This window comes from Schistocerca cancellata, chromosome 3 (assembly GCF_023864275.1).
Source record: "Schistocerca cancellata isolate TAMUIC-IGC-003103 chromosome 3, iqSchCanc2.1, whole genome shotgun sequence".
In the NCBI taxonomy this organism is placed as follows: Eukaryota; Metazoa; Arthropoda; class Insecta; order Orthoptera; family Acrididae; genus Schistocerca; species Schistocerca cancellata.
The window spans coordinates 66,794,368-66,819,328 of record NC_064628.1 but is presented as its reverse complement, the minus strand read 5'-3'; the positions used below and the strand labels follow the sequence as shown (position 1 = coordinate 66,819,328).

The window sequence follows — 24,961 nt, the reverse complement described above, 5'->3', positions numbered from 1 at the left end:
CTCGAACCCAGATTTCCCGACTTATCGCGAGCGGGCGCCTTCTCATTAGGCTATTCAAGTACGACTTATGGCCACCCCAAAACTTCCATTGTCGTCAACCATGTGTCGACAACCTGTTCTCGTACATCCATTATGCTTATTCCTGTACAGGCGAGACATTTTACTTGAAAGTCGCTTACGCGGTGTCAGCGGATGCGTGCATGTCCAAAGGAGCATTGCATCGTAATTCGGAATAACACAGGCACTTCAGTATCGCATTTTATAATCTAAGGTGAAAAGCTATGTGTAACACAGTGGTTTCATTCTATATAGGAGCTCCTCACAGCTTTTAGTAGACTTAGTAGCGTCAATACGTGTATCGCATCGTAAATCTCTTAGTATCGTTTTACTGACACTTTGTAAGCTATATCTATGTATGTTATAAATTAAAGTGCCCCGCCACGTTCTCATGTGTGTACGTGACGACTTATCTCAGGAGCTCCTGTAGGAATTTTGATACTGTTTTCACTAATAGATAGACTGCTTCACAGAGAAGGTTTGTCTGTGTAATTTATAATTACGGTATGAAACTTCCTGGCAGATTAAAACTGTGTGCCCAACCGAGACTCGAAGTCGGGACCTTTGCCTTTCGCGGGCAAGTGCTGTGAGCACCGGGCGTGAGTCGTGCTTCGGTAGCTCAGTTGGTAGAGCACTTGCCCGTGAAAGGCAAAGGTCCCGAGTTCGAGTCTCGGTTGGGCACACAGTTTTAATCTGCCAGGAAGTTTCATATCAGCGCACACTCCGCTGCAGAGTGAAAATCTCATTCTGGAAACATCCCCCAGGCTGTGGCTAAGCCATGTCTCCGCAATATCCTTTCTTTCAGGAGTGCTAGTTCTGCAAGGTTCGCAGGAGAGCTTCTGTAAAGTTTGGAAGGTAGGAGACGAGGTACTGGCAGAAGTAAAGCTGTGAGTACCGGGCGTGAGTCGTGCTTCGGTAGCTCAGTTGGTAGAGCACTTGCCCGCGAAAGGCAAAGGTCCCGAGTTCGAGTCTCGGTTGGGCACACAGTTTTAATCTGCCAGGAAGTTTCATATCAGCGCACACTCCGCTGCAGAGTGAAAATCTCATTCTGGTATAATTACGGTAATGATGAGTGTTTTTAGTTTTTTTTTTCAAACAAAGTAGTTTCCCTCGACAGCTATACCATGGCGGAATCGTTGGTCCCAGTCTAGGTGGCAGCGCTGGAACGCTTCAGCTGGTAAGGCCTTCAGCATGTCGGTCACATTCATTTGAACGTCAAAAAATGACGTCCCAAAATGACGTCCCTTTAAGACATCTTTAAACTTCGGCAAAAGAAAAAAGTCACAAGGACTCAGAGCAGGTGAATGGGAGGGGTTGTGGAACAACAGAAATGCTTTTTGAGGTCAAAAATTCTGTGATGGGGCGTTGTAATGATGGAGCATCCAGTCCAGTCTCACTCGATTTACCCTTATCCTGAGTCTTTCAAGGACATCTTTGAAAACCACTTTGTTGACAGTTTGTCCCGGAGGAACACATTCTTTATGGTTACTGTCAAAATGGCAAACCAGCATTGTTTTGATCTTTGATTTGCTCATTCGAGCGTTTTTCAGTCTGCGAAATGACTCCTCACTTTGCCGCATTGTCTCTGGATCGTACTAAAAACTCCAGAATTCATCATCTGTGGTCACACGACTGAACCATCACACGTTCTCCTACTCAGCTGTGAGGTTTTCCGTCACCATTTTGGCAAAAACCTTTCACATATACAAACTTTGGTCATAATTTGATTTACAGTGAAATTCTTTAACAGGTCACCCATCATCCTTGTTGTTAAACGTCGGTCTGATCTCACAAGAGCACGAACAAATTCGACTTTTCCGTCGGTTTTTGAAGTTGAAGGTCTCCCTGAGCGAGCTACATCTTGAACGTGTTGTCGGCCTTCCAAAAATGATTTGTGCCAGCGAAAAACTTGTGCTCGCGGTAAGGCATGTACCCCATAGGCCTGTTTCAGCTTTTCGAAGGTCACACTCCTGGATTCCCCAAGTTTAACTGATGGCATGATATTGCTCTAAATTCCGCTGCTCCATTTTCGTAACACAACAAAAACACTTCTTCACTGATGGCGCTACATAAAATCACGTGATAGCTGTACGGAGCTGAAACTCGAACTGAGGATCTGGAAGGGGTGAACACATCGATATATACAAGTAGAAGAACACAGCGTTGCCAGATCACTTGCAGCTCTGTCAGTCTCGTAACTATTCTCACACATTCTATTTCATATTTATATGGATTTTGGAGAGATGTCTCGCAGCAATGGTGGGTGTCACGAGCTGGTCGCCTACAGAGGAGGCGGAATCTGGTGGGAAAAACGGTAAATAGCAGCCGCAGCTCCATAGAGCAGTCAAGCTTGATCGGGATCTATACATATTTTCTCCTATACGTATCATGACTTTTAAAGCCCCCGCCGTGATTTACTGCCTGCATGTGAAGACTAATGCCAGGAACCAGGGATTTTGATACGACTTACACTAATACGAGTAGACAGACTGACTCACGAGCAAGGTTTGTGTGTTCAACCTGCCACCGCTACGGCAGACCAATCGTCGCCTCGTACTTCGTGCTACTCGTGCGAAGACGGGGCGGTTCGCTAGTAGGCTGTGATTATCTGCATGAGCGTCTAACTTTGGGTCTAATCGTCTCACTGTCACTAAATGAAAGATAGTACTAGAAAAGTGAATTTTAAATTTAATACATCCCTAAACATAAAATTTAGCGGTATTTTATTTCACGATCAACGAATCACAAATAAAATCTACGTCTATACCCGTATCTGTATTCTGGTAATGACCATAGCGTGCTTCGTAGAGGATATTTCCTTTTGTACCATATATTAAGATTTCTCCCCGTTCCTTTCACGAGTGGACACTTGCTTGTAGGCGTTTTTGAAATCTGTTATTTTTCCCAATTTTACCTACACTGTAGTGGATAGATACTAGGGTTCAAGTTCTCAAGGTGCAAATGAAGGTTTTCGCGACACGTCAAAGAAATGAAATCTTCGCTGGTTTCTTGCAGCGTCAAATCGCAGTGTCTCCGCTATGTTTTTGAAAGTCTACACTCTCCTTCCATCTTCTGACGAAGATTTAATACTCTCAAGAGAGGCTCATGTCTTTCTTGAATGTCTGCTATTTAAAATTTGTCGACGTTTCTCTTACAGTATCTAGCTAATCAAACAAGATTGAAACCAAACGCAACACTCGCCCTTGTGTACTCTCGACCTTTGCTGATAGTCGGACCTGATATGAGTCCCATACAATTGTACAGTCTTCATGTATGGGCTGTGCCAATGTTTTTCACCCAACCTCTTTAATAGACAGGCTCCTGTTTTCATTTACACTACCAATTAATCTAAGCTTATCATTTGCTTTACCTACAACTTGGTCTGTACAGTCGTTTCATTTCATATCGCTACTGATTGTGACTCCTAAATATTTCTCTGAAATGACTGACACTACTTCTGATTATTCAGTTTATGCACCAGGATCATGTTTGTCCTACAAGTCATTCAGGTACCTGAAGTTAACATTCCTTGGGGATTTGAAATGGATGACACATACCAGCCCGTGAAACATGTTAACTACCGACTTCACCACATTGATAAGAACCTGGGAAAGTCAATGTGTCTAGGAAATCAATTGCTTTTGAAGCACCTGTGGGTCTTTCACTGAAATATTGGCAAAAGTGTTGTATACGTATGTTAATGCTAGCAAAGATAGACTGAATACAAAGAAACGCGGCACGGATGGTCCAGATTTGGAGGGTTCGAGAATGTCACTTACATGAATGGCAGTCTGTCGATAAGATATGATAATCCTCAATCAAATATCTATATAATTTCTCATATTTTCAGAAAAGGTCTAAGAAAGTCGTGGAAAGAGCTATACTGCACTCTCTTAGACGTAATTGAGACATTGTTAAGTTAATTACTGGTCACAAAGACGTCACATGAATTAAGATGGAACAAGGATACCATTTAAAGTATTTCTGTGGAAGGCACTTTCTTCCACACAAACCATTCTGCCGTAAAGAATGCAGGCACAGATAGACATTACGTTTGTACAGCTGTGCCAGTAGTGAAAAGGAAGTGTCTAGCCTCCTGTGCCACACACTAACAGTTCCCGTGCTCTCTACAGACGATTTATTTTGCCTAGTCCATCGTCGCTGCCGACAGGGTCTATAGACACGGCCAAGCGAGTGATTGCCCTAAGTCCCGCGCCGTGTTTTTATGTTTACATGTTCCACACTCAAGACCCAAAAACTTTGATTTTCGTTTCCATTACCTCAAAAAAGACACGCATTCTCTCCGCTTCAGTGAATAAACCAGAAACAGTAATTTAAAGGTCAGCACCCTGTGTCAGCGACGTAAGAAAATAATTTGAGGTAATGAACAAACAGTAGACAGTATCATCTAAGGATAAGCCTCGGATTTTAATACGAGGGTTTGCTTTCGAACTAGCTTTTTATGAGATAAAAACAGCCACCAATAATGAGCAAGGTACACCATTCATTAAAAAAAATCGTCTATGACTTTTTCAGCTAGGTTGTGTTTGTATCCTGTTGTATTAGCAAGGGCCCCGACCAAGTTTATGCCGTGTTTCTTGACTTCCTGGAGGGAATCAGCACAGTTCCAAGTTGTCACGTAGTGAACGAAACACAAACTTACGGAATATTGGAATAGCTACACTGGATACAGGATTTCCTAGCAGACAGAACTCAACTCTTAACGGGACAAATTCGACAGATGTAAACGTAACTTCGGAAGTATATTGATTGAGTATCGTAGGGGCGTTACTATGCACGATATACGTAAACAATCAGGTGGCTAACGTCGCTATCTCCGTGAGGCTGTTGGCAGACGACGCTGTTAATTAATTAGCTAGTTTCATGTTCTGTGGACCATTTGTACGATTAATCATAGTCATGTGGAACGAGTGATTTTACGTTCACACTGCCGTTTCATATGCAATTACTGATACAAGCCGACCATTTACGATTGTATGTCTTTCTTTTTTCAACTACAGTAGAGAGTTAATGATTCCTCCTCATCACCCTTTCCCCATTACAGATATAGATATTCTTATGCGAAACAGGGGTTGTCAAGAGAAACTTTAAGTTTGTTTCCAAATTTAACTCTGCTGTCTGTCACTTCATATCACTGGTAAGAGATTAAACGTTTTAGTGGCAGTACGGTACACTCCTTTCCATGTTAAAGACAACCGTAATGTGTAGAATTGATGCCATTTTTTCTTCTTGCCTCGTAATTATGTAGGTCATTGTTCCTTTTGAACTGCAGTAAATTATTTAAAACAAATTTCTTTAGGGACTACTGTGAAGCTGTAGTGAAAATACCTCGCTCCTCCTATAGACAAGATGATAGTAGACAAGATGATCGCAGGCAAGATGATCGTGGCTGAACACCAAATATCCTTAGAGCACGTTTTTGAGCAGTGGTGAAGACTTTCTTTCTTAAATATGAATTATCCCAGAACATTACACCATATGTCATTATTGAATGAAAATACAAAAAAATATGTCAACTTACAGATTTCTCTCCCCAACATTTGCAATGGGTCAAAGTGAAAATCTGGCTACAATATAATGTTTGGTCTTCAGTCCTGAGACTGGTTTGATGCAGCTCTCCATGCTAATCTATCCTGTGCAAGCTCCTTCATTTCCCAGTACCTACTGCAACCTACATCCTTCTGAATCTGCTTAGTGTATTCATCTCTTGGTCTCCCTCTACGATTTTTACCCTCCACACTCCCCTCCAATGCTAAATTTGTGATCCCTTGATGCCTCAGGACATGTCCTACCAACCGATCCATTCTTCTAGTCAAGTTGTGCCACAAATTTCTCTTCTCCCCAATCCTATTCAATATCTCCTCATTAGTTACGTGATCTACCCACCTAATCTTCAACATTCTTCTGTAGCACCACATTTCGAAAGCTTCTATTCTCTTCTTGTCCAAACTATTTATTGTCCATGTTTCACTTCCATACATGGCTACAACTCCATACAAATACTTTCAGAAACTACTTCCTGACACTTAAATCTGTACTCGATGTTAACAAATTTCTCTTCTTCAGAAACGCTTTCCTTGCCATTGCCAGTCTACATTTTATATCCTCTCTACTTCGACCATCATCAGTTATTTTGCTCCCCAAATAACAAAACTCCTTTACTACTTTGTCTCATTTCCTAATCTAATTCCCTCAGCATCACCCGACTTAATCCGACTACATTCCATTATCCTCGTTTTGCTTTTGTTGATGTTCATCTCATATCCTCCTTTCAAGACACTGTCCATTCCGTTCAACAGCTCTTCCAAGTCCTTTGCTGTCTCTGACAGAATTACAATGTCATCGGCGAACCTCAAAGTTTTTATTTCTTCTCCCTGGATTTTAATACCTACTCCAAATTTTTCTTTTGTTTCCCTTACTGCTTGCTCAATATACAGATTGAATAACGTCGGGGAGAGGCTACAACCCTGTCTCACTCCTTTCCCAACCACTGCTTCCCTTTCATGCCCCTCGACTCTTATAACTGCCATCTGGTGTCTGTAAAAATTGTAAATAGCCTTTCGCTCCTTGTATTTTACCCCTGCCACCTTTAGAATTTGAAAGAGAGTATTCCAGTCAACATTGTCAAAAGCTTTCTCTAAGTCTACAAATGCTAGAAACGTAGGTTTGCCTTTCCTTAATCTTTCTTCTAAGATAAGTCGTAAGGTCAGTATTGCCTCACATGTTCCAATATTTCTACTGAATCCAAACTGATCTTCCTCGAGGTGGACTTCTACCAGTTTTTCCATTCGTCTGTAAAGAACTCGCGTTAGTATTTTGCAGCTGTGACTTATTAAACTGAAAGTTCGGTAATTTTCACACCTGTCAACACCAGCTTTCTTTGGGATTGGAATTATTATATTCTTCTTGAAGTCTGAGGGTATTTCGCCTGTCTCGTACATCTTGCTCACCAGATGGTAGAGTTTTGTCAGGACTGGCTCTCCCAAGGCCGTCAGTAGTTCTAATGGAATGTTGTCTACTCTGAGGGCCTTGTTTCGACTCAGGTCTTTCAGTGCTCTGTCAAACTCTTCACGCAGTATCGTATCTCCCATTTCATCTTGATCTACATCCTCTTCCATTTCCATAATATTGTCCTCAAGTACATCGCCCTTGTATAGACCCTCTATATACTCCTTCCAACTTTCTGCTTTCCCCTCTTTGCTTAGAACTGAGTTTCCATCTGAGCTCTCTTGATATGCATACAAGTGGTTCTCTTTTCTCCAAAGGCCTCTTTAATTTTCCTGTAGGCTGTATCTATCTTAGTCCTAGTGAGATAATCCTCTACATCCTTTCATTTGTCCTCTAACCATGTCTGCTTAGTCATTTTGCACTTCTTGTCAATCTCATTTATGAGACGTTTGTATTCCTTTTTGCCTGCTTCATTTACTGCATTATTATATTTTCTCCTTTCATCAATTAAATTCAATATTTCTTCTGTTACCCAAGGATTTCTACTAGCCCTCGTCTCTTTACCTACTTGATCCTCTGCTGCCTTCACTACTTCATCCCTCAGAGCTACCCATTCGTCTTCTACTGTATTTCTTTCCCCCATTCCTGTCAGTTGTTCCCTTATGCTGTCCCTGAAACACTGTACAACCTCTGGTTGAGTCAGTTTATCCAGGTCCCATCTCCTTAAATTCCCACCTTTTTGCAATTTCTTCAGTTTTAATCTACAGTTCATAACCAATAGATTGTGGTCAGAGTCCACATCTGCCCCTGGAAATGTCCTACAATTTAAAACCTGGTTCCTAAATCTCTGTCTTACCATTATATAATCTATCGGATCCCTTTTAGTATCTTCAGGATTCTTCCATGTATACATTAAGTTATGTTCCGTGCAAAATTCTAACAGACGGCTTCCTCTTTCATTTCTTAGCCCCAATCCATATTCACCTACTATGTTTGCTTCTCTCCCTTTTCCTACTGTCGAATTCCAGTCACCCATGACTATTAAATTTTCGTCTCCCTTCACTACCTGAATAATTTCTTTTATCTCATCATACATTTCTTCAATTTCTTCGTCATCTGCAGAGCTAGTTGGCATATAAACTTGTACTACTGTAGTAGGCATGGGCTTCGTGTCTATCTTGGCCACTATAATACGTTCACTATGCTGTTTGTAGTAGCTTACCCGCACTCCTATTACATAAATTCATTATTAAACCTACTCCTGCATTACCCCTATATGATTTTGCATTTATAACCCTGTATTCACCTGAGCAGAAGTCTTGTTCCTCCTGCCACCGAACTTCACTAATTCCTACTATATCTAACTTCAACCTATCCATTTCCCTTTTTAAATTTTCTAACCTACCTGCCCGATTAAGGGATCTGACATTCCACGCTCCGATCTGTAGAATGCCAGTTTTCTTTCTGCTGATAACGATGTCCTCTTGAGTAGTCCCCGCCCGGAGATCCGAATGGGGGACTATTTTACCTCCGGAATATTTTACCCAAGAGGACGCCATCATCATTTAACCATACAGTAAAGCTGCCTGCCCTCGGGAAAAATTACGGCTGTAGTTTCCCCTTGCTTTCAGCCGTTCGCAGTACCGCAACAGCAAGGCCGTTTTGGTTAATGTTGCAAGGCCAGATCAGTCAATCATCCAGACTGTTGCCCCTGCAACTACTGAAAAGGCTGCTGCCCTTCTTCAGGAACCACACGTTTGTCTGGCCTCTCAACAGATACCCCTCCGTTGCGTTTGCACCTACGGTACGGCTATCTGTATCGTTGAGGCACGCAAGCCTTCCCACGAACGGCATGGTCCATGGTTCATGGGGGGAGGTTTGTTGTTTTAGGAGTTCTAAAATATGTGTTTTCGAATTTAAACTCTCATCAATATGGACACCAAAAATTTTGTAGTTTCAACGCTAGTTATTATTTCCTCTCCATGTTTTATATTTGTAAATGGTGTCACAAATAGAGAGTACGGCCATTCGTAGAAAATGGCTCATTAATACTTTTAGAAACATTATTTACCTGTCTTCTGATGCCGTATGTATGTCTTGAGTGATTACAATACTAGTGTCCTCCGCAAAAAGACCTAATGTCGCTACTTGTATGTTAATCGGAAGGTCGTTTACATATGAGAGGAACAACAGTGGACCTAAGGTTGAGTCTTGTGGAACCCCATAAATGATTTCTCTCCAGTCAGAAGAGTCTGCCCTGCTTATATTGTTTGAACTACTAAGTATACTTGTTCCGACGTGACGACAAGCGTCGTCACGAAGATCAAGGGCGATACAGCAGAGAGGGCTGCGAGACGACGTCAGCTTATAGCACGCTGATTTGGACGTCACTACGATACGAGCGGCATCTACACGAAGAGAATAAAAGCGACACTCCGTCTAGCCTCGAGCACACTAGTATACCCGGTCTAGAAGAGAGCGCTAGAAGACCCGCAGTGATATTAACGATAGCAGTGACTTATGAACTTGTGTGATTAGCTTGAATGGAAATTGTATCTATCAAATAACATTGATTATTGCATGTCGCCAATTCCTTGCGACCCATAATGTAGAAACGAAAGTGAAGTACTGTAAATTTCATTACCGTAATAAATTCCATTAATATGATTTGCTTGTATGTTGTGTAGTATAGGAGAAAACAGCGTCTTGGGCAGCCAATAACAGACGAGTGGGCGGGATCCCACAATAACTTTCTGCATTCTTTTAGTTAGATACGACATCACGCGTTGGGTTGCTATACTGTAAATTCCATAAACCTCAGCTTATCCAGGAGAATATTGCGATTCACACAGTCAGATGCCTTAGATACGTCACAGAAAATAGCAACTTTTGCTATTTTGTTATTTAGAACTTGTAAAATCTGATGAGCGAATGTGCAGTCTCATCTGAGAAACTCTTCTGAAATTTATACTGTGGTTTACAGAATATATTATTGTTGCTCAAGTGGGATACTATTATACACTACATCGTTTTCTCAAAAATTTTGGAAAATGTTGTCAGTAGTGAAACGAGTCGCAGGTTTCTGAAATCTCTTCTACCATCTTTCACAATAGCTTATTTCAAATTCTCTGGGAAAATTCTCTGTGTTAGTGACGCATTACATATTTCAAATTGTATTATTGTATGTGAGCAAGTATTTAGTACTTAGTCGTGCATAGGAATGTTGCAACATCAGCAAACTGTAATAAAATACAGGAAGACCTATAAAGGATCAATAGTTGGGAAGAAACTAGCAGTTGATCCTCAACGTAAATAAATGTAACGTACTGCGTACAAATATAATATAGTGCTGCGTATAAATATAATACAAATATCATGGGAAACGGTGACAACCGTAAAAGTGCTGAGATTAACTGTCCAGGGCAAAATACAGCCGAGAGCCACACAAACACACACACACAAACACACACATACACAGCCAAACTGATATCCATTTGCAGAATCCTAAGAAAACGTATTTAATCACCAAAAATTAGTTTGCTCATAGCGCTCATTTCAGTGGTTCTTGAGTATTGCTTGTCAACCTGGGGCTGTCACTAGGTAGGATAATAAAGGAAACATAGAAGATCCAAACAATAGTGACGCATTTCGTCTTGGGTTCACTCAGTAAGTGGCAGACTGTTACGAAGACGCTCACAAAATTCTAGAGGCAGTGCATTTACTGTAAATAGTAATGTAAAGCGGCGTTAAAGGATACACAAAAAATTGTTTATAAACTTCCATTTCCATCTGGATCTGCTTAAAAAGGCCGGTTACGTTGTATCTCATGTGATGTACATGGCGTTGTGCATCTAGCAAAAGAAGATCCGTGTGCAGAGTTAAGAACCGACACAGTAACTACATATACCGGGAATTTGTAAAAAATTGTAAATATGAAGTTTTATAACGAAATTCCGCAAGAATATGGATGAGAAGGGTTGAAAATGGACACCCAATAAGGTATGGAATGCTTGAACAGTAGTGTAATGCAGGAAACAAAATACAAATTTAAAGTTTCCGAATGCTCTCGGCTGGAAGAATTGCGAGAAGGGACAGAGCTAATTGTTAACGCCTTAAAACAGATAGCTTACAGCAAAAAAGTTAGATGTGTATTAGAATCTGAGAACATCTATTCTCTGTATTTGTCGAATTGCCGTTGGGAGAAAGAATTAGATGATTCTAATGTAGATTTAAATTGTAAGTTATAATTTGAGCTGCATGTTTTTAAAACTATGCCTAGCAAACGTAAAGAAGGATTTGTTTTCTGTGTGCAATGCATATAAAAAAATTTAAAAAATATTTGGTAAAGGAATGTTTGTTTTATTACACGTCACCAGGCCAAAAATCCTAAATAAAAAGTCGCCTATTTACAATAACGTACATATTTCTTTTGGATAGTGAACTGAAAAGATGTTGAAAGTGGGGTGTTGGATGACATTGAAAAGTAGCTGAAACTAAGTAGCTGAAAGCATCGCAACCCTAATTTCGTACGCACAGGAAAAATGTAGTAGTATTAAAGTTAAAACCACTGTACCATATAAATTCTAAATACCCTTATTACAACTGGAGTCTATATAAATCTCTGCAGTTAACCAAGTGTGAATGTAACTTTCTTTGGTTGGAATCCTTTTTTATAATAAATTTTATATGTAGAGTATTCTTTTAGTTTTTTACACCCCGTTCCCTCTGTAATACGGTACAAACCGAGGCACACACACTCTCTCACAGAGAGAGAGAGAGAGAGAGAGAGAGAGAGAGAGAGAGATGAAATTTACTGATGAGTCAGTACAGCATTTGACATAAACACAGAGAGATGAAATTTACTGATGGGGTATGCAGGTGATGAAATTTACTGGGAAGACTGTACAGTATTTGACATAAACGTTAAGTAAAACACGTAAAGCATAAAAGCAATGGCATTTGTTGATGAGGCTACAGTAATGACACAAATATTTGTATGTGCGTGCGTATGTGTGTGTGTGTGTGTGTGTGTGTGTGTGTGTGTGTGTGTGTGTGTGTGGTGTGTGTGTGTGTGTGAGAAAATTTTGATAAGTAGTTGAACAATTCAGGTGAAGAAGCTTTGGCGGTGTTTGGCAAAATCTACTATGCTGTCACTGGCTGTTTCATTTTAACTAAAATTTCTCCTTTGTGCCATCTTGTATTTTTAAGATAAGGAGGCGTGGGTTTTGATGTCACAAATGTAAAGAAAGTGAGCCCATAGATATGCTATCGTTGCTTTCTGTAAGTCGTAGACAACAGCAAAGAGAAATTAAATGAAGGTACACGAGACAATGTTCTGCTTAACTGTGCTCTGAGGGCCAGTGATTAACATTATCATAAGTCATTATAGTAGATGTATTAGTATTTGCAGCATAAATTTTGGTACTAGAAGTTGCTGTAGACAAATTAAGATACTGTTTCTGATTATAGTACTTCGTTATATCTGCAGTAGTTGTAGTATATCCAGTTGTAATTTCATTAATAGCAGCAAGTATGTATAAAGATAACTGTAAAATTACCTAAAAAGATTAAAGTAATGAAAACTTATGAGTCTTTTTCTCTCACGGTAAAGAAAAATTCGTCTGAGAATAGAGGAAGATGATATACATTAACCACAAGTAGAGTATTACATCGGGAGCCATCAATTGTTAGAGCAGTAGTAGCTAAGAAAAACAGAGGTAAAGAAAAATAGTATGCTGAATACTACAAACTTAGTTCAACATCCACAATAGAAAAAACAAAAAAACACAAAAAACGTTTTTCGTAATAATTCACTTAAATGTAATTGGACATGTAACAGTCCATTAGTGGATCTAGAAAGTGGACTAGAATGAATAAATAAACAAATGAATACATAAATTATACATAAATGGTTCAATAATTTCCAGAGATGTTATTAAAAATTTAGTATCGTATTAAATTTTGAATACACAGCCCCTTTCTTGCGATACACTCGCAGTGCTGATCGTAAAAGCTCTGTAACACCTTGACAAAAGCTTCAGCTCCAGTGTGGCCCAGAATTGCAGTCGCATTCCGTTGAATCGATGCAAAATGTTCGAAATCTTTCCCGGTTTATGATAGATTTGAGCTTAGGGAAGAGTATGATGTCTGCCAGGGTCAAATAAGGCGAATATTGTGAATGCAGAGGGGGATATTCGAGTATCGTAACACCTCTTTCGGTCAACAACTAACTTGCAAGAAGGGTATCGTGGGACAAAAAACAACGACAAGGAACAAACCCGCACTATCGCAGATCCTGTGCCCTCGAAACAGATAGTCGTCAACTACTATAAAAGGCAGTTAGCAAAGAAAATTTAGGTTTATATAGTTCCATATTTGTTCGACTAACTGGTTCACTTGTCTTTTCGTACCATAGTTCAGTCTCGAACTGACTGAACCTACTGTATATAACCTACTTGGAAAGGTAGGATGGTATCGGGAATGCTTAGCGTATGTGCTGCAATGGAGGCGGTGCACGTATCGAACGTATGTGAGAATGGAGGAAGAACTTCAGACTCAGAATATTGACGCGGTAAGGATTGCGAAAGAGCTTATTACAACAGTCCAGCGCAGGTCACATGGGGAATGAAGCGTTTCAAGTGACTGGAAAAATACGCGGATCATTCCTGTTTTAAAGGAGGGTCATCAAACCACCACACGCAACTATGTGTCTATATCGCTGACGGTAATCTGTTGTAGAATTTTGAAACATGTGTTATGCTTGTATGTTAAGACGACGTCCCCTGTAGGCATCAACATGGATTCTACAAGCAACGATCGTGTGAAGCCCAGATTGCTCTGTTCGTCCACGAGACTCTGAAAGCAGGAGATAAGGGCGCCCAGGTTGATGCCGTCTTCCTTGACTTCTGGAAATTCGATACAGTTCCGCACTATCGCCTTGTAAGGTGTCAGGCAAATCCAACACCTTCCATGAAAACCCTGACATGATAAGCAAATCCATTAGTATATCACATAGCTCCGAATAAATCGTGACATTAAATTAACCAAAGTAATACGAGTAATGAGTGAGCAAATGGAATACCGCAGACTAACAAAAGAATGCCTAAATGCATGTCATACCTTCCCACTGTGAGACAGACACAGTTCCGAGGGGAGAAACGAGAACAGAAGTCGAGAGCAGAACCGTGTTAAGCTGGAAGGCCCTACGATAAGGGACGGACACCCACGTCGCCATCTAACCGCTAGGACCACCCCCCAGCCCATGTTAAAAGCTAGAGCCCTCCAGAAGAACAGTATAGATCTTACGATAACACTAAACCACCCCAGCCGCAAGCTTTAGCGTGAGACTTTTTCGCATCTCTGTTATGTTGCAAACTTTAAAAACATTGCCCCACCACGAAAAGCATAACGCTTCTCATTGGATACAGAGAATTTTTGTAGGCGGAGCTTAAGGTTAACATTGAGACCCTGATTGGTCAGATGAAAACACAGCCAGATAGTCTTTTTAAACCAACTTCGGTAAATTGTAGTAAGGACAAGTTAGGAGAGAGTTGCTTCGGAGACGGTGAGCTGTATGGAGCTGCGCCGGCCGCCTTGACGAACACCGACAAGGTAATGAACGCACGCGATGCCGCATTTTTGAGCGCGTGAGGCTTCACTCAGAACTGCAGAAGTCTCATCTGTTACATCCCCTTTTTACGTAATACTAGTGTCGATCGTCAATTGAAGCTCGTGGTATTCACATTTGCAACGTAAGTTAAAATCTGAAACGCGATGATTCTTCTGTTACATAATCATTGAGAAGCCACATCAGCCACATAGCCTACTTTCCTAAAAGAGTCAGCTTATAATTTACTTCTTTCTACGCGTGTCTCGCGCAATGATCATGAAGACAACCTTAGACAGAGAGGACAGAAGCTTACCAACAATCGTTCTTCCTGCACGCCATCAGCGACTGTGCAGAGAAAGGGGGAGGGGGGGGGAAGCGGTGTACAAAGTGCCCTCTGTCACACACCATAAGGTGGCGTGCAAGATATAGATGTAGATGTTCATGAAGTCGTCTAGTACTTTGTAATCACACCAAGACTAACAGATAAGAGACAAAAGTGTCTGTTATATCAAATTACTTTTGACGTTTGTTGAGGGCCACCTATGTGATACTTCTGCCTTTGCCGCCTTCTTATGGTGTGATGTTGGTCTAGACTAGAGGCGCTGCAGCCTTCACATGTTGCCAGCGGAATGGTTTGGGGAGTTACTCCTGCAGAAGTAGTCGCGGTGGTGGGAGAACAATGGACGTGAAAACTTGGCACTGTCATTGTGTCGCCACGGCGAGGCCCGTATCCATATGCGTCACGCGCGTTTTCGCGGAATTACGAGATAATTCGTTTTCTTTACTACTGGTGTGTTACCCTGTAACATTCCCCAACAAGGATTCGATAGCTTAATTTACGTTACTCAGAAAAAGGTCATGAAAGTTAATTTGGTGAGACTGAATACAAAACTGACTTTAAACTTCAAATCTCTCTAGTTTTCAAATCGTAGCTGTTATTTACTATTATACTTTTTCGCTAAGTATCAGGTTCGAATATACGCAGTTGGCATCATTTTATGGCTTTGTAATTCTCGTAACTTCACACCATAACGTCATAGGGTACATGGGCTGCAGATGTTCATCACGTGATCATTAGCACTGTAGCCATATAACAGTCTGCCGTTCTTATAAGAACTGTTGTGAAGTGGTACTGTGTTTTGTCGCTTGTCGAAGTGCTTTCTTGATAATACTGTCTTCTAATGAAGTTCCAGCTAGCAACCTCCTATTAACACTCATGTGAAACACTATCTCGTTAATGTAAAAATAATGCAGATAATTCCTTTACATTTCCGGAACAAGATTTAATTTACACCTTCTGAGAAAAAGGTTTGTTTGTCGCATTCTGGCTATGAGACGGAGGAACAAGACAGAAATCTAGGCTCCACACGTCTGCTGTACTGCCTTACTACATGTTCGTCCAACCTCAAGGAGTGTGTAAATCGAATAGAACGTTGTATGCCGTTTGGCCTGTTAATGATTTAGATGCAGTCCTCCAATCAAACTATGTTTCCATATACATAGATCCACCTATAAACAAAAGAGACTGCACAAAGAAAAACTCGAGAGTTGTGAATAATAATAGACACTTTTCACGCTCTAGAAAAGAACTTCTAAATCCTGAAACTCCAGGGAAGATTTCGGCGAACAATGAAGTCCTAACTGGAGATGGGAAACCATTTAGTTTGAGAGGTGAAGATTTATTTTCCCAGTCTCAGTTTCTAAAAAGTGGGAGCAGGGATTTTTATTGGTCCACAGATAAGAAAAAAAATTTTGAAGTCAGTTTGAGTTAAAGGTGAAGGACAAAGAGAAAAACTTAAATAATCTATGGGTAATGTGACGTGCTTGGACAAGTTGTTACCTTGTTACATACAACTAAAACCACCCTTCTTGCAATTACACCTTTAAGGCGTAGTCAAATGAAAACGAGATAGGTGTAACAAAATTAAGTAAACTGTTCTTTATTTACAAAGTAATCGGCATAACTGGTAATACATTTATCGTGCAACGAGTCGAGACGATCAGTGCCCTCGTGGAGAAATGTTTGCCGTTCCCTACAGAACCGGGATTGTACCCCAGCCTGCTCATTTTCGTCCGAATCAAATTGACGGCCGCGAACGCCTTTCTTCCGGACTCCAAAAATACGGACATCGCATGGGGAGAAATCGGACGTGCATGGAGAAAGAGTAAGGGTTCCAAGCGAAGCTTCCGCAGCGTAATCGAAACAACCTTGGCAACTTAAGGGCGAGCCCGCATTTTGGCAAAATGCTGCAGAGGTTTCGGTTGGATGCCCTTACACATCCTCAATAAAGTCCTTATTTTCGGAGTCCGGAAGAAAGACATTGGCGGCCGTCGATTTGGTTTGGACGAAGAAGTGCACGCCTGAGTCTGTACGCAACCGCAAACATTTTTCCGTGAAGCAATTGACCGTTTTGTCTCACTGTAGGATAAATGTTTTATTAACAGTAATGACGATTATTTTGGAAGTAATAAACAGTTCACTTTTTTTCAATCTTTCTTGTTTTCATTTGACTGCCTCTTATAGACAACTTCTCACCAAAATCTAATAATGTTAGCGCATTTCACTATAAAAGAAAAGGGAGTACTGGCATATCAAGTATTCTAGCCGGATTATTTAAAAGGACTCTCCTGCAACACGGAACCAGGGACAAGCGGAAAAGAGAAGCTCTTGGGATATTTAATACTTTTTTCATATTTTCTTCTAAGATACTTACAAAAAATCTCATTATCCAAAAAAGAGAGACAGTTCTTAAATTTAAGTTTTGTATTACGGTTCTGCGTTCCAAAAACCATAAAAAATCATTTTCTATTCACCATAACATTCAACTTTTCAAGATTTGTAGCCCATTGTTGTTATTCGCCCATCCTGATTTGATTTCTGCCGTGTTTTGTCTAAATCTTCATGTGTCACCATAACGACTGATAAAGTATTCATGTTGCGATGATGCAATATGTTATGATGACGCTACATGTGAAACCGACTCAAGTTCACATTTGCCCCAGTGACCTTAAGTGTCGTTATAAATCTCAAGCTCGTACTTTTCACTAATTATGTAATTGTTCCAAATGGTGATAAACGGAAATTCATCGGTCGACCCGAATGTTAAGCTCCTTCCCGGGTTTTGGCTGCGACAACGGTAATTTCTTATTAAATTACGGAAATTTCAAAATATATTTCTCTCAGCTTTCTTAACAAGTGTACTGGGTGGATGGATTTGGGGGGGAGGGGGGGGAGATCTTCCATCCTATTCTCTTGGCTCAACCAGAAAGATGACGCAAGACATCTGGATGCACTGAAGTGGCTGGTCTATTTCTCAAATAAAACATAATGAATTTAAAAAGAGAACTTCTATTTCATTGCTCCCTCAGGTCCCTGAATTTCCTTTATGAGAAGATGAAAAATTTCACCGCCACTTTACTTCCTAAAAGTGCTGTGGGGGGGAAGGTCTTATTTTGAAATTTCTGCCATTTCATACGAAATAGGTTACTTGCTCAAACTGCCATTGTCAGGCTTCAAACCGAGGACGGGTTATTACCGTAATATATAACTTAATGACGACACTCAGGTTTCTGAATGGAAATGCTGACCATGAGCCACTTTCATTCCTTATATCACTGAAACCTACGCACTGTAAAACAATAAACATTGTACTGGAATACCCATTACTTCATCATTCATACAGTATTAAATATACCTGTATTTGTTGTTAGAGTAAGGTTAATTTACTCCTTTAACAAAAGAAAATTGCTTTATTGTAGGAAACCTATTTGCAGTAGATAAAGGTAGTAATTTGTTACAGAAACTACTCAGAGACTCGAGCCTAGAATAAATGGGCTCGATTCTATACTGGCAAAGACGAAAGTAGAAAATTAATGAGTGGGTGGAGTAGTCTGCTATTGGAAAGGTTGACATTCGATGTGTATTCCGTGGTTCCCACGCTACCAATGGTCAAATGAGGACGCTATAATCGCTTCTTTTTATTTATTCTTTTTCTTTCATTTGCATCTAAAGCGCAACAAATCTACCGACGCCATCAGATATTTCACCCGAAGTTCATAAAAGTAAGACAAGAGAGATTAGGATCCGTAGCAAAACGTGTAGACAATTACTTTTCCCTTGCTCAATAGGCAAATGGAACAGGACAGAAAATCGCTAACATTGGTTCGAAGGAGCGTCGGCCACGCGCTACAGTGTGTTAAGTAAACGTAATGGCAGCTTCGCGTAAAGTGAGGGTATAGCCTCCTGTTGATCGTGATCCGTCTATTGGGCAGCGATGTTTATCTCTGCGCCTCTCTTGGTGCTATTAGGGAGCAGAGGTTTACGTGCCAGCACCGAGTTTTATCCTTTTTATATCCCACTCTCCCTCTCTCTCTCTCTCTCTCTCTCTCTCTCTCTCACTGTCTCTTTCTTTCTTTCTCTCTCTCTCTCTCTCTCTCTCTCTCCATCACCAACAGAAACACCACACTTTAGACATACACACCAAGCAGTTACAATGAAGCAACAACACTCACACTTTCATTTACGAACAAAATTAACTCCTCTAGTTCAGGCTGCTGAACCACTAAGTGACTTCTTCATCTCCTCTCGGGTACATTTCATGTAACGCTTAGGTGTGCTAATGGCTCGAGAGACACAAACAAGTAATTCAGCGGATGTTTGCTGTAAGGCTGCGATCACCAAACGTCGGCTGATTAAATCATCCAGCAACTTGGTCACATTTCGTCGGACTGTAATGCTCAGTCGTTTGTGGAATGAATGCCTCAGAATTTCTGTAGTTAGAAACAAGTACTATACTGCAGTTCCTTTTATCACAAAGACGACGAATTCAAATAAGTGGAATTATTGTTTCTGTAGAAACATGTGCTGTTTTCTAACTTATTCGTATAACCGGATTAATTCTTTGAACACAAGATGCTGAAGAAAGAAACTGTGTATTATTCACAGTGTTAACGCTGCTACATCACATCCTACAAGCAATAATCACGGACAACTATCAATTCCATTTCAAATTCTGAAACTATTACGCATAAACAGCTAAAATTCGTACGAAATGATGTATATATATATATATATATATATATATATATATATATATATATATATATATATATATTCTAAAATTTGATCAATATAAATAAAAAACGATGGTATTTTTCAATACAACATTAGTGACTCGAGTTCGCTTGCTTGACCAATAGTGAATTTTCATACTGACAATGACAAAATAGTACGTTACGAAAGTAAGGCATTTCTCTACAATGTATAAAATAATCATGGGTCTAGGTGAATACCTTTCTTCACGACGCACCAAATAAAAGAACAGTAGAATTTTTCTTTTCTTTTGCATGAAAACTGAATCATTTATTAAGCAAAACTCCAGAAATGCATGTAGCCTACTCTTATTTGCTAAATAATGTTTCACAACACCACGTTTTTCGCAATCCTACCGATGCCGGAAGCGGATGTTGCTCGAATTTGTCGAAGAAACCAAACAGATTTGAATTCCACCAAACACGATCCGATTTCGGAAGTGTCGGCCGATAAGGTAGGTTGCACACCTAATCAGACCTCGCACATGATAACTTTCAGGTATGAAAAGATCGGCGGCTATGTATTTCAGCCAGTCAGCTGCAGTTCAGCCGGCGACATTATGGTCCATTGTCGGCGGAACTTCGAACACGGCCTGAGTGACTTCCTAGCTGTACACAACTTTAATTTAGTTCTTCGTTCGCGTCTCGCAGAGATGTCCCAGCGTCGCGAGTGACCAAACATTTCCAACTCAGAGGATGATTGCTATAACGTATCCCTCAACCGCCAGATTCAGACGAGTGTATCAGTAACCATTCAGCGCCAACATTCCGGCCGTCTGGCTGCTGCTGCCACAGTAATTTGGTTGTGTGTAAGGAGCCTGTGGTGGGTGGGTGCGATCGCAGAGGCAGCACGCTGGACCCTGGCTGGAGAGCTGGTTGTTACCTGCTGTGTAGCGGGCAGCGCGCGCATCGTCTTCGCGGTACGCGAGGAGACTGGCCCCTCCCCCAGGCTCTCCTGCCCGCTCAGCACTGTTGTGAGGGGAGAGGAGAGGAGAGGAGAGGAGAGGAGAGGAGAGGAGAGGAGAGGAGAGGAGAGAGCTATTTCTGTCGCGGCTGCAGCTGCACAGCCGTCGCCGCAGCCCAGTTCCTCTCCGGGAGGAGTCGCTCCCTCCACAGAGGCAGAATCCCGCCTCGTCTGTCCACCACCCTAGGTTTCATGTACTGCCAGCATGAGTACATCTACATCTACATCTACATCTACATGTACATTTATACTCCGCAAGCCACCCAACGGTGGGTGGCGGAGGGCACTTTACGTGTCACTGTCATTACCTCCCTTTCCTGTTCCAGTCGCGTATAGTTCGCGGTAAGGACGACTGCCGGAAAGCCTCCGTGCGCGCTCGAATCTCTCTAATTCTACATTAGCGATCTCCTCGGGAGGTGTAAGTAGGGGGAAGCAATATTTTCGATACCTCATCCAGAAAAGCAGCCTCTCGAAACCTGGACAGCAAGCTACACCGAGATGCAGAGCGCCTCTCTTGCAGAGTCTGCCACTTGAGTTTGCTAAACATCTCCGTAACGCTATCGCGCTTACCAAGTAACCCTGTGACGAAACGCGCCGCTCTTCTTTGGATTTTCTCTAGCTCCTCCGTCAACCCGACCTGGTACGGATCCCACACTGATGAGCAATACTCAAGTATAGGTCGAACGAGTGTTTTGTAAGCCACCTCCTTTGTTGATGGACTACATTTTCTAAGGACTCTCCCAATGAATCTCAAGCTGACACCCGCCTTATCATCAATTAATTTTATATGATCATTCCACTTCAAATCTTTCCACACGCTCACTGCCAGATATTTTACAGAAGTATCTGCTACCAGTGTTTGTTTCGCTATTATATAATCATACAATAAAGGATCCTTCTTTCTATGTATTCGCAATACATTACATTTGTCTATGTTAAGGGTCAGTTACCACTCCCTTCACCAAGTGCCTATCCGCTGCAGATCTTCCTACACTTCGCTGCAATTTTCTAATGCTACAACTTCTCTGTATACTACAGCATCATCTGAGAAAAGCCGCATGGAACTTCCGACACTATCTACTAGGTCATTTATATATATTGTGAAAAGCAATGGTCCCATAACACTCCTCTGTGGCACGCCAGAGGTTACTTTAATGGCTGTACTTCCTTCATCGTAAGTGAAGGTCAATACCGCACCATGTATTGCTTTGCAGTTGCTACGTCATAAGATTATCCTACCCCCGGGAAGTAAACCGCCCTGAGCCCTGAGCACGTACGGCCGTGCGTTTATTCCTGCAGCCTAGTGTCTGGGATACACATGAGAGTTTTTTGCTGGCAGACGGTGTGGTACTCTCAGGCAGTACTCGCAAAATTATTTACACTAGAAGCGAATTTTCGCTAATAGTTACTGCCTGAATGATGCAAAATTACTACAAAATTGCTGAGAAAACAGTATTAGATGTTAATGAAGAAAAGACAGAATACCTGCCCGTAAGTAAGAAAACCATAAAAGATGCACGTCTGACTGTAGATGGATTCAATTTCAAGACTGTTGACCACTTAAAGTACCTAGGAAGTCTTTTTAGTAATAACAACAGAACTGATATAGAAATAGATGCCTGTCTATCAACAGCAAACAAGACATTTTTTAGTTTCATCAAAATTCTAAGAAAAAGATCACTTATACTTGTGATGTTATATGGACGTGAAACATTAATATTTTGAAAGACAGATGAAGAAAAACAGTTAATATTTGAAAGAAAAGTACTAAGGAAAATTTTCGGACCTGTATACGACGAAAATAACATGGAATGGAGAATAAGAAGAGGGCTGTACAAACACCGTAACATCGTCGAAGTGCTCAAGAGGAGAAGGTTGAATTGGACAGCCATATAGCAAGAATGACAGAGAATAGACTACCTAGATTGGCATTCAGCAGAACAATAGATGGAACGAGAGGAAGAGGGAGACCCAGAATCAGATGGCGGGCTAACATTCAGGAGGACACAGCTAGGATGGACAGCAACAGCAACTGGAGAAACAGCGCATTGGGCAGGCAGAAGTGGAAGAGGCTCATAGAGCAGACGTATGGTCGATAAGACCCTTGCCACATGTAAAGTAAAGTAAAGTAAAGTAAAGTAAAAGTAAAGGTTAACGAACGTGTTCTTGTTGGATGAGAGAGTAGATTAGGCGGCAAGACGGTTTTGGAGCGTACAACAATCTCATTGTAGAGCTTGTGATAGAAAATCCACATCAATATCTGAATTCTACGAGAATCGCAGCGATGGAGATGGAAGAAATAATCGCTATAACTGGACTCAAAATTGTCAGTCTGTGTACTGTTACGCGTAAATCCATTAAAGACAGACTGGTTCCCGAGCGGCTCTGGCCGCTTCCGTCTGGAACCAAGCGACCGCTACGGAGGTTCGAATCCTGCCTCGGGCATGGATGTGTGTGATGTCCTTAGGTTAGTTAGGTTGTTCTAAGTTCTAGGGGATTGATGAACTCAGATGGTAAGTCTCGTAGTGCTCAGAACCATTTGAACAGACTGCTTGTGAAACTAATATTTCTAGCATCAGATACATTCATTCTTTTTAATATTTATTGAAATCGCAATTACGATGAAATAACATTACACCAATTTCACCTTGCTAGCCATAGACTCTTGAATGCCAAATACGGTGGATATTTGACAAATGAAGCATTTCCGGACATTTATTTAAACGTATATTGACTTATGGAAGCACTCGTAAATTTATGAATTTCTGCTCTTCAACATACAGTACAATAATATAATCAATTGTAACACCCCACCCGTTGCTTGTCCGATTTTTGCGTGTGTTCGCCCCTGACAAACAACTTACAGAGAAATTGGGAGTGGAACTGTACGCAAAAATGGATAACGCTAGATTTAAATGTGGCCCTGTCACCGCTAATTAATTATGCGGAGGTAGTGTTGACGATAAATCACACCTATTTTTACTTCCAAACATGAACGATCACGAACACTTAGGGTGTTCTATGGCACCAAACACATACACAAAAATAAAATAAAGCAAAAGGGTGAATTCAGGATCAACTACTGAAAGCAAAGGCTCTACTGAATCACAATAATTTTATTTTAACCTTCAGATCAATGCTGAATAAAACACAATGAACAATTTACAAATTATCCTCGTAACTGGCATTGGCAGTAACTGTGTTAAAATCGGTCCAAAACGCGATCTCATATAACACATATACGAAGAACCACTACACTCCAAAGTACTGTGAAACCTCTGTGGAAACAGCAATTGCAATTAGTCCAACTATTTAACGTTACTCCTAACACAGGCCGAAGCGGGAGCGATCTCACCGTAATACTCCTGTTGCAGCGGTGGTCTCCGACGGCGACGGCGCGGCCGTGCGATCGCCGTGTGGCGTCTCGGAAAGTACAATCCTACAGTATTCGGACAACAGACTGCTGTCCGTCAACTTCTCTAACAGCGACAATGTTTCCACCAGCAATAAGCTGGCGCGGCTAACTTCCTCTCAGAACGAAAGACCAAGAGGGGAGACGACTTGGCTGACGTCCTCGCAGTACGAGAGCCCAGAATGGAAGACCGCGACCGAGAGTCCAGCAAGATCGCTCTTCACCTTTGTTTTCTCATCTCCACTTTTAGCGAGCGAATCACATCACTAGAAGCTCTCAAAATATCCAGTTTGCCAGTGCCGACCAATGTACGGCCTGGGAACAGAACTCTTTTCCACAATTCTTTTATTTCTACAAAATTTCACAAGCAAATTCCGCCCTCGCCGGCTGGGAACGACCACAGCTGTGGGCAATAACACGTTTACTGGAAGTTTTCTCCCAAGAGACCACTCGAGATTCCCCGTCGTAGCAAACACAGATTCTTGCACTGAAAGTTTGTTACTCGGAACTCCTGGCCTGCCCCACTTGAGTTACTCGAAGGAGTAAAATTAGTGAGACACAGGCGAGAGCACGCACAGGAAAGCCCGTCCAGCTATCCACTGCTCTGTTTTGGTAAACACTTGAATAATTGCAGCCTCGCGTCCCTCAGAGGTTGGCGGATTACAGAAATCCCCCAGTTCACCATACATACCGTCAGGCTGTGGCCTTCGGCGGTTAGGCAGGGACGTAGCCGAGCTCTGTCTCGCGTACTGCCTTTCCGCAAAATCTTATAATTACAAAATCGCGGAATTCTCGCGTGCCGATGCGTTTCCGCATAGATTTCGTACACCGTAATTTAGAGTATTACTCCAACAAAACC

General features: G+C 41.4%; 1 protein-coding gene across 1 annotated transcript in view; it reads right to left on the bottom strand.

Annotated features, from left to right (window-relative positions):
* LOC126177001 (serine/threonine-protein kinase meng-po) overlaps positions 1-20,656 on the bottom strand; it is a 382,656-nt gene extending 362,000 nt beyond the window's left edge. The window contains exon 1 of the mRNA XM_049924216.1: positions 20,610-20,656. The gene's annotated coding sequence lies outside the window, so the exon portion shown is untranslated. The remainder of the gene's footprint in view (positions 1-20,609) is intronic.
* Positions 20,657-24,961: the final 4,305 nt, after the last annotated feature.